The 15,518-nt window shown below is 40.0% G+C and overlaps 1 protein-coding gene across 1 annotated transcript in view; it reads left to right on the top strand.

Annotated features, from left to right (window-relative positions):
- LOC135489130 (prolactin-releasing peptide receptor-like) overlaps window positions 1-15,518 on the top strand; it is a 100,192-nt gene that overhangs the window by 7,082 nt on the left and 77,592 nt on the right. The window contains exon 2 of the transcript XR_010447101.1: window positions 11,997-12,021. The gene's annotated coding sequence lies outside the window, so the exon portion shown is untranslated. The remainder of the gene's footprint in view (window positions 1-11,996; window positions 12,022-15,518) is intronic.

Consider the following 15,518-nt stretch of genomic DNA (forward strand, 5'->3'; position numbering starts at 1 on the left):
GCTTTAAAAAATAAAAATGTCTGTAATGCTGAAAAATAACAAATGTTCAACTGTTGTCAACTTCGTGACTTGGTTCGGGTGGTGGCATACCGGTTCACTTATCAGTTAGGAATAATCGGTTCCCGGCATCTTTTGCCGTGATTAGTTTAAGTTACTTTACAGCGTCTTTTAGAAAGGTGAACACAAACTATCATTGCATGTAATAAAACCTTTGCTGGATTATTCTTTCGTGTCCTCGGCTCATAAATTCACTATTTACCATAACCAGTTACGGGTTTCCTTTTTGCCTCATTACCCCCAGTTTCCCATTAGGAAAAATACAAAATGCGGCGAAATGTATTAGTAACAGCATTTATATGATAATGATCTGGCTTCGTGTCGCTCGCCCATAACTTCACCTGTTGAAAAGGCGGTTTGGTGTTCATCCGTGAAATCACCCGATGATATGTCACAATGCATTATCATTCACAACCAGAAGGAATAACTGGTAAACTGGAAGTAAACTGGTGTATTGTGTATGAGAATATTCGCTATCGCCTGATACTCGCGTATGTCATAATTTGGGGCATCAATTTCTAATAGTCTTACTGCATTGAAAATTACCCTTGCTTTCTGGCTGTGCCTCCGTCCCGGAGGATCAATCTGGGCTAAATGGAAACTTATTAGTTTAAAAAAAACAGTTGCCTTTCCTCTCCGCGCAACTCTGTAATAACAACAACTCATTTGGTAAGGATGATTTGCTGTCGGTTTACATGGCAACGCATCCCTGGCCTTTTTTAGGCCTGGTGTACCTTTTCATAGCCTACAAAAATACGTTCGATGAATAGTTGCAGACTGGAGTAGGAACAGGAAATTTATGGATCTACTGTACCATCTAATTTGGCTCAACAGTTCATTCGCCTGTTCCAATGGTCCCGTCGAAAAGCACCTACTGTACGTTCTTTTGTTGTTCGGTGAGAAAAAAATGTTTGCGAGATGTTCAACTACATAGGAAGGACTTGACTAAATTTCTCTCTGCGTACGATTTTGAATTAACGCTCTAACACATTGAGTTTGTACAATCATCATTCGACTTCTCCTGAAGGAAGTGAACGAAGCATCTTGTCTTCGCAAATTTGTTTTCACTGAGACCAACCAGCCTATGATACAACGCGCCCCTCTTTCACCGTAAAATGTAGTGATTCCCACCATGGGGATGAGAAAAACCAAAACAGAGAAAGAATCCTACCAGTGTAATACCCAATTTGCCGAGTAAGCTTAGATGATTTGATTTGAATGCCGATTATTAGAAAATATCGACAATGAATCATCTACCAAATCCGCTTCTTCTTAGCATATTTGTCATTGGGGAAAAGGTGCCATGGTCTTGAATGACACGTTTGGCAGTCCTAGCCAGGCTTAGTTTTTCACAGTTAGTGCTTTCGAGAAGTCGTGCGGCTCGAGGAATCCAGTATTGATTTCTGGGACCCAATTGGCTGAAAAAGCTTCGTTGCCTCGGTATTTTCCTCATAACACTCACGTCCGATTACAAAAAAATAACCTCTATATTTTACCGCATTTTCTACGGTTTTTGGTTTAAGAAAAACTTATCGAGTTATTATGCATGGTCCATGGTCATGTCATTTCATGATCTCGATCTTGACCAAACCGCGCTGAAATTCGATCGGACTCTTCTTAACGCGCTCTCCAGCATATCACCTTCAAATCCGAAATGGCTACATTGAGGACGTGGCCAGTCTCAAAGTATTAAGTAAAACAGCATGGGCTTACAACTGACTTCTATCTTGTTGATTGACCTGTACATCGCGTCTAACCCCTGACTGCAAAGGTTTTATACGGATCAAAAAGCTTTTCATCGTTGACTTCCATAACTCACCGGCTTTCCTCATGTCCGACATAGTTATGAAAATTGAGTCCGTTTGGCAACTCGTATTTGTGAGGATATCTGAGGACCTAAGCTCGAGTCTAAAATAAGCTGGTTTGGTATGAAGTGGTGGCGGAAATCGCTTTGATACAAACTGTTCCCCCTCCGGGAAAGCCATTTCATTAGACGCAACGCTAACTGCTTGTCGTTTAAGTCGACTAAAAGCAACAAAATGTCCAAATATTGACATTGAAGATGCCCGAAACCAACTAATTTCCCTAAAGTGAACGAACCAAGGCGGCACATGCCATCAGAATTAAAGTTATGGCAATGATGAGAAATCATGGTTGCATTGAGCTTCTCTTTAAACCTGATTTCCCAAGGACATTGGCGAGACGTTGAAATATTTTTATGTTGTCGATGGAATTCTTGGTAATTACACGAGTAGGTTTGTATGGTCGATCTTGACTGGCGAATGCTAAGGTCGTCTCGTACAGATTTATCAAAGAAGGATCTAGTTATAGTTACTAAGATGTACGTTTTCTGAATAATGAGGGACAATCGTACTACAATAATTGGCCGAAACCTATCAAGCTGCATATCCATAACTGTTTGTTCGTGGGGGTTTTCCCTTTCCCGTATTCGCTCGTGACCTTTTGACAGGCCAAACGAAAATAAACCTTTGTTTGGCTTATAGGGCGTTCCGATAGGCTGTACCACGCGAATGTTTCGTCTTGTGCACAACACCACGGCAAACGTAAGTTTTGACTGGGAATCTAAAGAAAACAATTGTTCTACTTTTGCCAGGCCAAACGCCACAAGTCCACCAGTTCTTCCACAAGAGAAGGCGATCTATTGGTACGCAGCCTAAGATTGCCTTCGAATATGCTCAGTACTTGGTTGGTTCGACCCTACACTACGACACAGATCTGCCTACGTTGTACAATGCCTCAATTTTTTTATGTTCTTGTTATACCTGTGGTGTTGACAGTATGCCACAAGGGTAACTGACCCAATAATATATACGGCCGAATTGTCCTCCAGGTATCGCTAGTCGTTCATATAGTGTACTGTGAGATCCACCGTCACCCCAACAGCTGCACTACTTACAATATACTTACTAACTCGGAGCCATATCACCACATACCAGAAAAAAAGAGAAGAAAAACTGCAATAGTTTGTTAGATTGGAGTCTTCGATTCTCATCGATCACGACGCGGTGGGCCGGGATTGATAACAGATTGCCTGAGGGATATAGAGGTCAGGCGCCTTCATAAATCCATCATTGTATATAGTCAGCTATTATCATGATATGATGTGATTTAAACGTTTTGGAGAAGTAAAAAAGATATATATGTCCCTATAGAAAAGAGATTTCCGCTCGAGGATAGGCAGTTGAGTTGGAAGCGTTCTTGCTTTTGTTTCAACTGCAAGTGAGACCGTTGAAGAATCTGTTATTATGGTATTGTAAATATGATTTTGTATTCTGGAATCTCAGGTTCCGTGGGTGAAGACATTTGCCACTAGCTGTGATAACCATCATCGAACGTTTGACAGACATCTTACTCAACGCCGACAGCTTTCTCCTCTCCTTGTTCCTTATTCTCATCAAAATACAAAAGAAATAAAGTTTCTTTCGCGTGGCAATCTCATTAAGAATTTCGACCAGACCCCTTTGAACTCCTCTTGACTGGAATATTAATTTCTAATTGCCATTTCCAGATAATATTGACAAGTAACTTAACTTTCGCGCCGCTCCGGTGGTAGTTTGACAAGCGAGGATTATGTTGCGTGAGAAACCTTTATACGCTTTGGTAATCATACTCGTATGTCAGTCTTTTAATGATTTTAGATGATGAATATGAAATTGGCAGATGGGGCCAGAGACAAGATTTGCACTCAGAAACTAGGAAGACAGGAATGAGGCGAATCAATTAGAAGTTTGAAACTTTTGCTCTTCTTACACGGGGTAGCTTGTAGGAAAGTCAGATAAATCGGCCTATTGTTCATAAACCAGTTCGCGAAAACGTTCAGAAGTTGGAAATGTGTAAGGACGTCACTCAGCAAAGACGCGACTTTGTCTGATTTGGACATCGGAGGGCCAAACGTTACTCTCATTCACCTATACCTTAATTACCTTTTTACTTGAGCGAACAAGGTCAAGACCATTGTTGTCTCTCCTCCCCCCCCCCCCCCCCGCATCAACATCAGCTTGTTAAACCACCTATCGCCAATAAATTATCTCCCGGTCATGTCGGGTGGCTGAACACGACATCCGGGAACAAGACCGTTCTGACCACTGTGTCCCGCATCAACGTAGCCTGTTCAACTACCAGTGACACCACACTATCGACAATAATACAAGCAACCTGCGCAGATTACCATCGTCTTCATCATCTCTCCAAGCCGACAAGAGTTTTGCATTAGCTGACCCTCATCCTTGGCTAATTAATTACTTCGCGTTTTGTGTAGGACCACCTGCGCAACTTGTTGCAGACGACTACACCGACATGACTGATTGCATTGGTCATGCGAGGGAGACAAGATGTGGGTGACAGACCTTTGGCTGCACTTGGTTCGGTGGTGAGGCAGTATAGCAGTGAAACACATATAAAGGAAAGGTAACTGAGTGCATTGGAGATGCGACACAGCTGTTGGGGATGTCATGAAGTGAATGGTTGTTTGCACTTGGCTTTGGTCAATAGGTGTGTGGGTGGGGGCAATACTTTTCCGATAAGTTCCTGTACAAGGTAAGGAACGGCGAGCATAAAAGGTCGTTAAGGGAATGTGCGAACCGTGTGGTTTATCAGAATCCCTTGCCATGGACAAGTTGGAGAGCGGTTCAGTTTTCGCACCTTCACTGATTAAAGCGATCCGGGCCCTATTTCGACACGCATTCGACTGCCTAAAGTTGGTTGCATTCACTATATTCGATTACATACCACCGATGGACAAAACTCATTGCTATACGTACATGCACGAAAATGGTCAAATTCGGGTTAAGAAAGCAATCAGCCAGAACGACTGACAGCCATCGTTTCTAGAATCATATCATGTCTGCGTGTCACCAATAATTATCGAACTCAGGCATGTCAGGCCCTGGATTATAAAGTGTCTGCTGGAGTGATTGCTCTCATTTCCGCCAAAGATCTGCCAGTGGCATCCACGCTTCAAGATCGTCAAGAATGGGCTGCCTTGGGTCCATTCCCGATACCACACCATGTCGTTCAAGTTATGACCGGGAGGATGGGTGTGACTTGGAAAATGTCTAGAGGAATTTTTGCGTTGTCGAATCTTCCATCAGGATTGCAAAAAGAAGCGCACTGTCCCCTTCTAGCGGTCCTGTCTTCAAAGGATGTTTCATACATGTACATATCGTAGTCATTGGCAGAATAGGTTTGGGTTTTTTATTCAGTAATAAACAGAACAGATGTATCCAAAAGCGGATAATGCTTGTCAAATTGTGGAAGGAGAACAAAGAAGGAATTATTAGGATCTGAAGCGAAAATCTAACACATCTTTTTCTAAATCTGCTGTCGCTTTAGCAAATTGTTATTTGTCCAGCCCGCATGTTATGAAGCTTTGAACATTGTTTTGAAGTAACAACACCAGACGGGGGGAAAAGAAAACAAATTATAACGCACTAGTTTAAGTTGGTGTATTCCTTGCCAGAACTTACAGGGAAATTAGAATATTTTTAGGCCTACTCCATGCCATCTAGGCATATCTTACAGTACTTTGTGATGCACTAGGTGCCAAGTTTTTATTCCGTTATAGAAAAGTATGGACAGGGATGCATCAGTTTCCCTATCATACAGGAACAAAGCAAAAAAGTAAAAGTAAACAACTATGTGCACTATTACAAGAGATGCACGGTTCATTCATCGTTCATTTCACTAACGGTTCATTCACCTGTCATAAACAGGAAATAAATCAACAAAACACAGTCCATTTGTGAGATTTCAAACAGCATTGGTTGATTGAATGAATTTAAAAAATACTTTGAATTCAAATCAACTTTTGAAAAGTATACCGCATCGGTGGGCCCCGCAGAGCTATCCTTTATCAAAGCGGGTAAACTAAATGAAATCTCAGATTTGAAGGCGTATCTCAGTTGGTTTCCTGAGGGTTTAATGTAAGGTTATGCGAAACTGGTGTCAACTAGGTATTCACATACTTCAATATCAAAGCTGCTGCCAGAGAACGTACCCAAGGGTAATGACCTGGTAGGTTCATGTGTCCTCATATATAATGATGACGAATGAAAGGCTAATTAGTAAGTATAATCAAGTGAGCTCTCATTCCAATTTACTGCAAAATGTCTGCAGTTTCACCGTTGTCCACAGTGACTCGAAGACTGAACGGACGTTGTTCTGTCCAAAAATGTCGATCCATAAAAAGATATTGGTTGTGTCGTTATATCCTCGTCTGGCCATTCAACAAAGGGAAGCTATTTCCGACAAAAATAAGAAAGAAGGATTTTCGATATATAAAAATATCTGTTTGTTAAAGCATCGCTGTAGAAAGTTTACGGTAACCTTTTTTCAGCTTATTTTGATTGTGAAATACGCCAAATCAGCATGCATGATTTCTTGTCAAAGATAGTTGATTTTCTTTTATTAAACATGTGAAAGGTTTTCCCATGATTATTGATAGATAAGTACAACAAATATTTACTACAAACTCTGATTATAGTCACTTGGGTGTCTTTGGTCTGATTTGTACTCGAAATTCAATGTGCTACGCAGAAATTCTGAAATAGCTAGTACCATACAATCTCTGTCACTTAAATCACCCGCAGTGATATAAAAATTCTATTTCAATTAACACATCTGTCACGCCGTCTTTCTCCTTGGCGTGCTTATTGTTCTTCCTTATCATCGGTAGTCGAACCATGGAAAATGTGAGACGATTAGCGCAATTTCTCTTCCAGGAGAATCGTACAGGTGTTTGTGATTTCACAGGAATCAATGACTCGACAATAATGCACTATAAGGCTTGCTGATATTTTTTCTATCAGTCTTTTTCGACTTTTTCTATCAAATCTTTCTTTTGTTCCTGCTGTCATCTTTATTTTATTTTATTTTTTTAACTTGGCCTATTACACAACTACGATGTATAGATTGTAAGAAATAAAATACTACTAACTAGTCATTCTTTGGAAGGTTCGTAGAAGTGAAACGGGCACCCTAGAATGGCATTCTCGACCAAACATTTTTTTTTTAAATTTTATTACTATGAAAATACAAATAGTGTGGTCCGATTAAATTATTTATTGTTTGTCAAAGCTTCAGATTAAGCGTGAAAAATTGAAAGCATTTGAATTTACCCTTTCTAGTACACTGGACATTTGGCCAGGATTGGTTTCACTGACTATCGTTTCCTTCTCCAGCTGAAGGAAACAAAAGTCAGTTAAACCATGTATATACCCCTTCTACTTTCCATGTCACTCGTATCATGTTTCACAAATATCTTATATCCACTGCATCTCCCGGCCTGGCAGGTAATCGTACATTGCTCCTGAACATGATGAAAGAAACAGTCCACGCTGACAAAGAGAAAAGAAACAAATAAAACACCAATAAAAACTCCTTATCCTGTACAAATAAGTCTCAGGTGGCCTCATTGCATGCAGCGGATTATGCCATCTGGGACGAAAATACCACGACTAATGTCTTATTGCTTCCAGAGTCGCCTTGATAAAAAATCGAACCAAGTTGATCAAAATGGAGTCAGCTTTCATTACTCAGATGGTCTTTTGCAAGAACTAACATCAGCCCCATGTCAAACGGATAGCCATAACCAGGTTTTAAACAGCTTTGTTACCACGGCATGCTATAATTTGGGCGCCACACGTCTTTTGCTGGATCGAAAAAAATGGAAAAGCTTTGTAAACGATTCTGTGGCCTTGTAAGAAAAAGGCCCAATTGGGTGCCGTGTATTGTTCTCAGCCTCCAGTTTGCCATGTCACGTGGAGAGACCCCAAGATTGGCCTAGCAAAAGATGATTTCCTTGCCAATGAGCAAGCACTATTTGTTTCCTCTTCCCCTTATATCTGCTGACAGATTAGTATTTCGGTTCTGGCTTGTAACTTGTCACCGTCATCACTATTCTAGTAATCTAGCTGGATCTAGCTGGATCTAGCAACGTGGTCACCCAGCAGGCCGAAATGGACGATGTTTTTATCCCTTTACATAACCGGTTGGACTTATTGCGTTCGTGCTCACAGACGGTGAAATGTAGGAAGAAGCATTAGCAGTAACAAGTCGAATCCATTAATCTTGCAATACCGCTCTAACCGATGTGGAACCATTAGGAAGTTTTATACTTGACTCCTTGGGATTCGTTGATTCAAGGAATTATTATAAATGATAAAAGCTTTTGATTATTCGATTGTTTTTAGATCTGCTGACTTTCTGAATGGCATCTCATTATCAGAATGCATGCGTTCCGGAAAATGTTCCGTGTCCTATTCCTTCTTTACCACCAAACTACCACCTGAGGCAACACAAGTACTCATATTCTATCGACCTGGAACAATCCTTACTACAACAATTCTAAAGTGTGAAGACGTTACATATTTCATCTTTGTGATGGTCTCGCGGTCTTGTACATGAAGTAAGCATACACTCCGTGGAGACTCCTAGCCCAGAAAGTGCCAATGTATCCTCTTGGACCTACCTGTTCGACAGCCAGTGACAAAACTAGATGGGCATTATTACAAAATACTGAGGCCTACACGAATACCGCTCATTTCACGAGCTGGGAGCAATTTGGGCACATTCACTCAAACTCGGTATTGTTGATCGAAACTCGAGATGAAGTTTTCACGTGCCACGTCCGATTATCCGATAACAGTCTTGCCATGCTTGTGTTGAGCGCAACTTTTACGACTGTAGCTGTTTAAAACCTAATTGCTTTGGCCAGGGGATACTGTCAGAACCAACAAAAGAAATATACAGGGGGAGAAACTGTTTCGACCAACACATTGTGTACTTTGAAGGTGACTTCTATTCTGGCTATATTCTATTCATGATGCAGGAAAACTGTTTGAAAATACCATCAACTTGTTACCTACATCCTGAAGCAAAAATATTCCTTATATTCTTTTGTCATAAGTTGGTGCAAAATAGTTTCTGACAGCTTTTGTAACATGTGACTCGCTCTTCCAAAACTAGGCGCTTGTCGCATCTGAACTTGACAGGTTGATACGGACTTGTTGTTCACTTCCCTATTGTAGACCTTTTGTGAAATGTGACCAAATCAGTTTGTAATAGATTTCACAAAAGGTCTACAATAGGGAAGTGAACAACAAGTCCGTATCAACCTGTCAAGTTCAGATGCGACAAGCGCCTAGTTTTGGTAGAGCGAGTCACACATTTTATAAGCGACTTGATGGTTTGTCTGTTGCTTTTATTTTAGTTTATAGTTTACGAAAAACTTTTTTTTAAATGTTCAGTTTTAATGTTGAAGAAACGGAAAGTTGTTTGGTACATTTCACCGCCAACGAAAATGCCCTTTTGTGGAGTATTTGAAGTGGGGGTAAAAATCCCTAAAAGGCTAAGTTAGTCCATCAAATAATAATTCTTGCGTACATTGACGAGATTGAGAATGATAAAAGCCGAATGTGATATCATGGCAGCACCCAGACACACTGAAACCGTTATAGCTTTCCCTGTTTTTACAACGTCTTGTTTTAGGCCACGATATTGCCTAAAAGGTCTCGCACCAACCTATCGTATTATAAACTAAAAGCTTCTGTTTTCATGATTTTAACTGCATACAATATTTATTCTGCGGGCAATTTAGGTCACCATCCCATTAATTACATTATTCAACAATTGGATGTCCCTGTCACATTTTCTAACTTCGGCAATGGCTCAAACCGCCTCAGATCGGCACGTAATGGTTTAGAAACTATTCCGTTAGATAGACGTGGACAATCGAATTTATCAGAAAACGCCTCCGAAAGCTCATCAGCTTCAGATTTTTCAAAACTTCAGCAACGGCGTGGGCAAATACCTGCACAACCGAGTTTTCAAGTTTTCTGTCGTGCAGGTCGTTGCCTTGTCGCTGTTGCACTATGCGTTCAATCTTCTAGCGCATCGTATCGACATGTGTCCATGGCTGAGGATAGCCTGTGCTTTAGGACAGCCAGATCAATGACAGATAATTAGGCCAGAGTGGGGCAATAATTGGCTATCACTCATAAGTTAATTGCCCTCGGGGCATGTTAGCGCTTCTAGGAGATAGAGGAATAATCGGAGTACTGTGAAGAGTGATGGAAATCATACAAAGGCCATCGCATATCAGACAAGGCTGACGGCTGCTTAAAAAATACAATATTATCTTATCAGTGACCCCAGCCAGATTATTGCAAACATTGTAAGGCCTTATTTCACTAGAAAGTGTGTTTTATAGTTAGAAAAGCAAAGAAATGTAAGACCCCACGCACATTTTTTTTAAAGAAGTACGTTTAGTACACCTATGAAAATTAATTAGATACAAGTAAATGAATACGCACTTTACTTGACGACCGTAAACGCAATTCTGTGCCTTTTAACATTATTATCAGAAATGTAAGATGAGAAAGGTTTCATACTGATTAAACAGTGCAGTATGAAATCTAATAACATGTGCCGTTCTTCTTAATCAACTAAAAAGACCAGAAAATAATCTGCCTTGAAAAATGTATGGCACCATATTCTGAACAAAAAAAGATGTACATGTAACTGATTGGAAAGTTGAACATCATTACATGTGAATTGCGAATGTAAGAATATATCTCTATGGTTTCTTTTCCTAACTTCCTGTCTTATAGGGCCTTTGGGCGACTCTCATGTAAGGTTTCTAAAACACGCCATGATACGAAGCCATTTATGAGAAAATAAAAAATCCTGTGCCGACAACCAAAACTATAAAAAAATAATTCCCAAAGAAACAAGAATATTGGACAATCTGAGACTACCTAAGGCAAAACAAATACACTAATAAGGTGAATCGTACATTGTATAAAGCCTAAAAACAACAAGGCATTTGATATCCGTGTGGGCAATCTATAAAAAGTAGCTGAACGACCTTTCACTGGAACGAATGTGATCCTTTTTTTCTTCAATATTCTCCCGAAGAAGACTTTCCAAAGAGATGCACCACAGTTGCAAAAGAAACTCAGCTAGACGGGAGTTTCTCCCTATTACTAGTAGCAAAGATGATATCAGCATCTTCATACAAGAACGCATTAAAATAAATCGTGTTACTGCCCCATAATCTCATTTCGTACGTAATCGTCTTTGGTACTCGTTATCCTTTTGTCTTATTCTTAATGTCCTCTATCCATTTAAGCGCAAATTTCATAATTTCAGGGTAGAGTGCACTCTCGTTAGCTTCATCTCTGTAGGGATGATCGTAACTCAATAACCAGAAAAAGTATTCTTGAGGCTTTGCACTCCCGGTGTACATGAACAGTGAGTTTCCCGGTCAATTATGGTGGATTTTATATGTTTGGATTCTTCATGCAGTTCGGCGTCACTTTATCTAAATGTACTTGCAGTAGATATTGTGACTATGGGTCATCTCATATGTACCGTTTTGCTTGGTAGTGAGGCCAACCCTTCTCTGCCACCAAAATCAGTGGTGACGGCTTCTACTCAATGCAAAGGGCTGTATATGCACACACGCACACTCCACCTAACCACCACCATCATTATCAACGACCACCACCACAACCACGATCAAGGCTGACGAAAAACGAAGTTACCATTTGCCGACTGTACCTCTATTACCTAAGACCGTCTCCCCACATTAACCTCATCTAATAAATAAAGGATGCCGCCACGTATATGAATTGACAACGAATATATGATAGACAAGTATAGATATTTCCATCAACACGGGAGCCATTTGTGGTGATATGAATATATATCATTGCCGGCTGGCATGCCACATTATTTCCGGAGACAATGATATACCGTGTAGCACTGTGATCTGATGAACCCGATATCAGACCTTGCTATGTCACATGAAATTGACCAGAATTCTCAAATGCATTAAGCACTGCTTCTGCAAGACGGATATATATGTGAAGGTACAGGCAATACCAATACTAATTCTTGCTTATTTCTTGTTATTCCAGGATACCTTTAGTCAAGTTTTGAAAGGTAAGCTTCAAGTTATCAATTATATAGAGGCAGCTTTTAGTACATTTACCTTATGTGACAATTTTAGTAACCACGTTACCATTACCATTAAATTCCAAGTCCAAAGAACTCATCAGCTTTACACATGCAGAAAAAATAACTGAATTTAAATTGGGCCTTAGTTGGGCATTCTCAATCGTCACAGCTTTCAGATCGAACATTGTCGGACTGATTCGTCACATTCTAACATAACCTTCTTTAGAGCAAAACGCAATTCAGTGTCAAGGTCAACCGTTTGGGCTCCAGTACTTTGACAGTTATATCAAATTAATCGACGTTGATGGTTTAATGTACCAAGTAACCGAACCTTTAAAAATCCATCCGATCAATTTCCACCATCCTTTGTGTAGAAGTTCCGCCATTTAGCCACTGCATCTATCACTGTCTCTTAACCGCCTAGCTATGATTGCCAATTATCTGAGGTTGTTTTGATACAACTGACAATTCGATATGATTTTGGGGGCATTTCACTCTGGATACAAGAGAATATTGTACACCTTTGAAAGGAGATACCGAGGTAAGTACTAGGACTCCAACAAGATAGGGTGAATCAAGCCACGAAACTTTTGAGGTCGTTTTATAATGATGACTTCCACACGCACAGTCCCATTGGGAGCTTCTGCGCATCAATACTAATAGTTCCGACCACCTTTGGCTGAATTGACCTTGACCAGATGCGTGCATAGTCACTTATGTAAGCCAAATATCACTTGTTGGTCGATCACGTTGATAGGCAGGTGACTAGGATGGCCGCCCGATCATTTTCCATGGGGGAAATTACTGTCCGGTCTCCTGACCCCCCAAGTCCCCTTAGCACACCAATCGCCTATAAGTAACCGCAGAGATTCATTTGGTCAAAATTGGCAATTTCCACTGATAGTGAGATCTTAGCTGTATGACATGATTACGACACTTTGGCCGACAGCGATCGAATACTACACTGACGCCAAGAGGATCTTGCTCCGGAGACATCCGATGTACCAGACTAATAACAAATCATAACACTGACATACTCATTATTATATAGCACTTCCAGTACATAACGACATGCATCCTTAAATCTCAAGCAATCCCTTATGATCCTACTGTTCAGTGTCAGCATGCTGCATACGCTGTGTTTAACACACTTTTTGCAACAAGGGTTTTAACGGCAGTCACCTCTCTAGTCCGTCATTAATTTAACTTTTTTATCTAGGCATAATTATAATCTAGGTGCCTTTATCAGGATTTCAAGTGCAGTCTGCCAGACTACCAGGCATGAATGTCTAGATCGTTAAGCTGAGGAGAAAATCCTAATTAAATAACTTCTGTACGTATTCATCTGAATGGTGGATCAATAAAATTGATAGATTTTTTTTAATAACTGCTGGTTTAATTTCGGACACTCGGTGAATCTGGCAATGGATTTCCATGAAGGACCCACTGCGTAGCTGCGGCCGAGGATATGGTCACAGGTGGTCACAACTGAATAATTTTGTGGGCTTGGCCAGTCAGATAGTGTTGTAACTTTAAAATATCTAACGCCAGATTTCCCAAGTGTCCAAAAATATAAAATACACAGCAAATATTTAAAGTGTTTTATTCAGACCTTTTGAACCAAACATGCAAAGGAGTTGTCAGTTAAACAAGTACAATCCAATGTTTCGTGAGATGTCCACATTAACCAAATTGAACAATGTGTCACAACGACTCAACCCTTGATACATACGTGCCTTGCTTCTCGCAATTGTCATTAACTTTATATGACAGAGTCCGTGATGGCTAGTAATGATAGGCTAAAGTGTTCTCAACTACTTTGTGATCATGTACTTAGTACTTGATAGTAGGATAGTTGAGATATTGCACGGCCTGATAGTGACCACTGTAACAGGTATCACCCAGTTGTATGCTGAAGTACCTGGACTCGAAACGAATCTGCTTTGGTATCTAGAGAACTATCTCACGGCCTGATAGTGACCACTGTAACAGGTATCACCCAGTTGTATGCTGAAGTACCTGGACTCGAAACGAATCTGCTTTGGTATCTAGAGAACCTTAAAAAAATCCATTACATGACGTATCAGATTTAACTATCTTCTAAGGTCAATACAATGTACTTGAATAAAAAAAAAATCAAATAGCCAAGGCCAGCTCTTTTTGCTTTTGAGTTTCCAATGGAGGCGCCCTGGTAAACATGTCGTTCACTTGAAACATTTTGGGGACTACTTTGTAAGATTCAATCCTTCCTAAATCCCATCTTAAGCTCAGTATCAGGCACATCAAGCTTGCGTTCCACATGATACCAATCACACACCAAGCCTAGATGACACGAAGCAATCACACTCATCAATGGCCGCTTGGCAACATCAACCATCCATTCCAGGATTAAGTCTAATTCCTATTTCCATTTAAGCTATGATCGCGTGACCAGTAGGCTTTTAAAAGTTATAACCAGAATATCTTATAACCTGAAATATCTTCATATAATATTTTATCAAGTAAAGATAACGTATATGAATACGGTATGATAAATTTTCAAATCCTTCGTATTGCTTTATGTAGGTTTGCCAACTTTTTAAAAAATTAAGAAAGTTATCAAAAAATGTTTATAGCATGGTCATTCGGATAATCATCACAAAAAACAAATAGTTTCCTGAAATAAGTAGCACTTATTGCCTATTTGCGATATGGAAGTTATCTCACGAACTCAATTGGAAATGCAGTTAATTAGGGCAGATATTACAGCTTTCCAGGGATCTTATTCCATCCCACGCTGAACCTGAGCTTATGTGAGGAGTTCAGGCAAACAACTCGGTGCCTGGTCCAACTGATTGCGTCAATGACACTCATTGAGTCAATGAGCTCCTATTACACTTACAGAGAGAAAAACAATATAAGCTTGACTATGGTTTAACGAGTGTATTGTGTAATTCCTTGAACACAGTCACTAAGTACGTAGTGTGTATTTTTGAGATCATGGAAGTTTCAGACAATATTGTTCATGTTAATGTCAAGCTAGAATATGTAACACAAAGGAATAACATTGTTCTTGGAGGAAGAGGAGCTAATACATGACACGAAAATGGTTATTACTATTGTGCAATAACGAATGCAGAAATGAGATCAAACAAACAGCTGAACACAAAGAGGAACAGATTTTAGCAAAATGAGACAAATCTGATAAAACAATTGATTTATATCTTGAGAGTTATTAACCACCAAAAGCATCTTTTTGTTTCACCTAGTTTTTAAAAAATATATATTCATTGTGAAAAAGATGAGAAGAAGTATGCACGAAAAAAAAACGGCCTGGTCGCTGAATAGTATTACCGAGTACCCAGATGTCTTCAGTATTTGTCTATGAACGAAAAAAACCAGACTCGGTCGCTGGAACCGCTATCGAATCACTGAGTACCCCGATATGTTCACTGTTTGCCTAACTCCTTAAACTTTACTAATCGATCATGCAACCAAATCTA

The sequence above is a fragment of the Lineus longissimus genome, chromosome 6 (genome assembly GCF_910592395.1).
Source record: "Lineus longissimus chromosome 6, tnLinLong1.2, whole genome shotgun sequence".
Lineage (NCBI taxonomy): Eukaryota > Metazoa > Nemertea > Pilidiophora > Heteronemertea > Lineidae > Lineus > Lineus longissimus.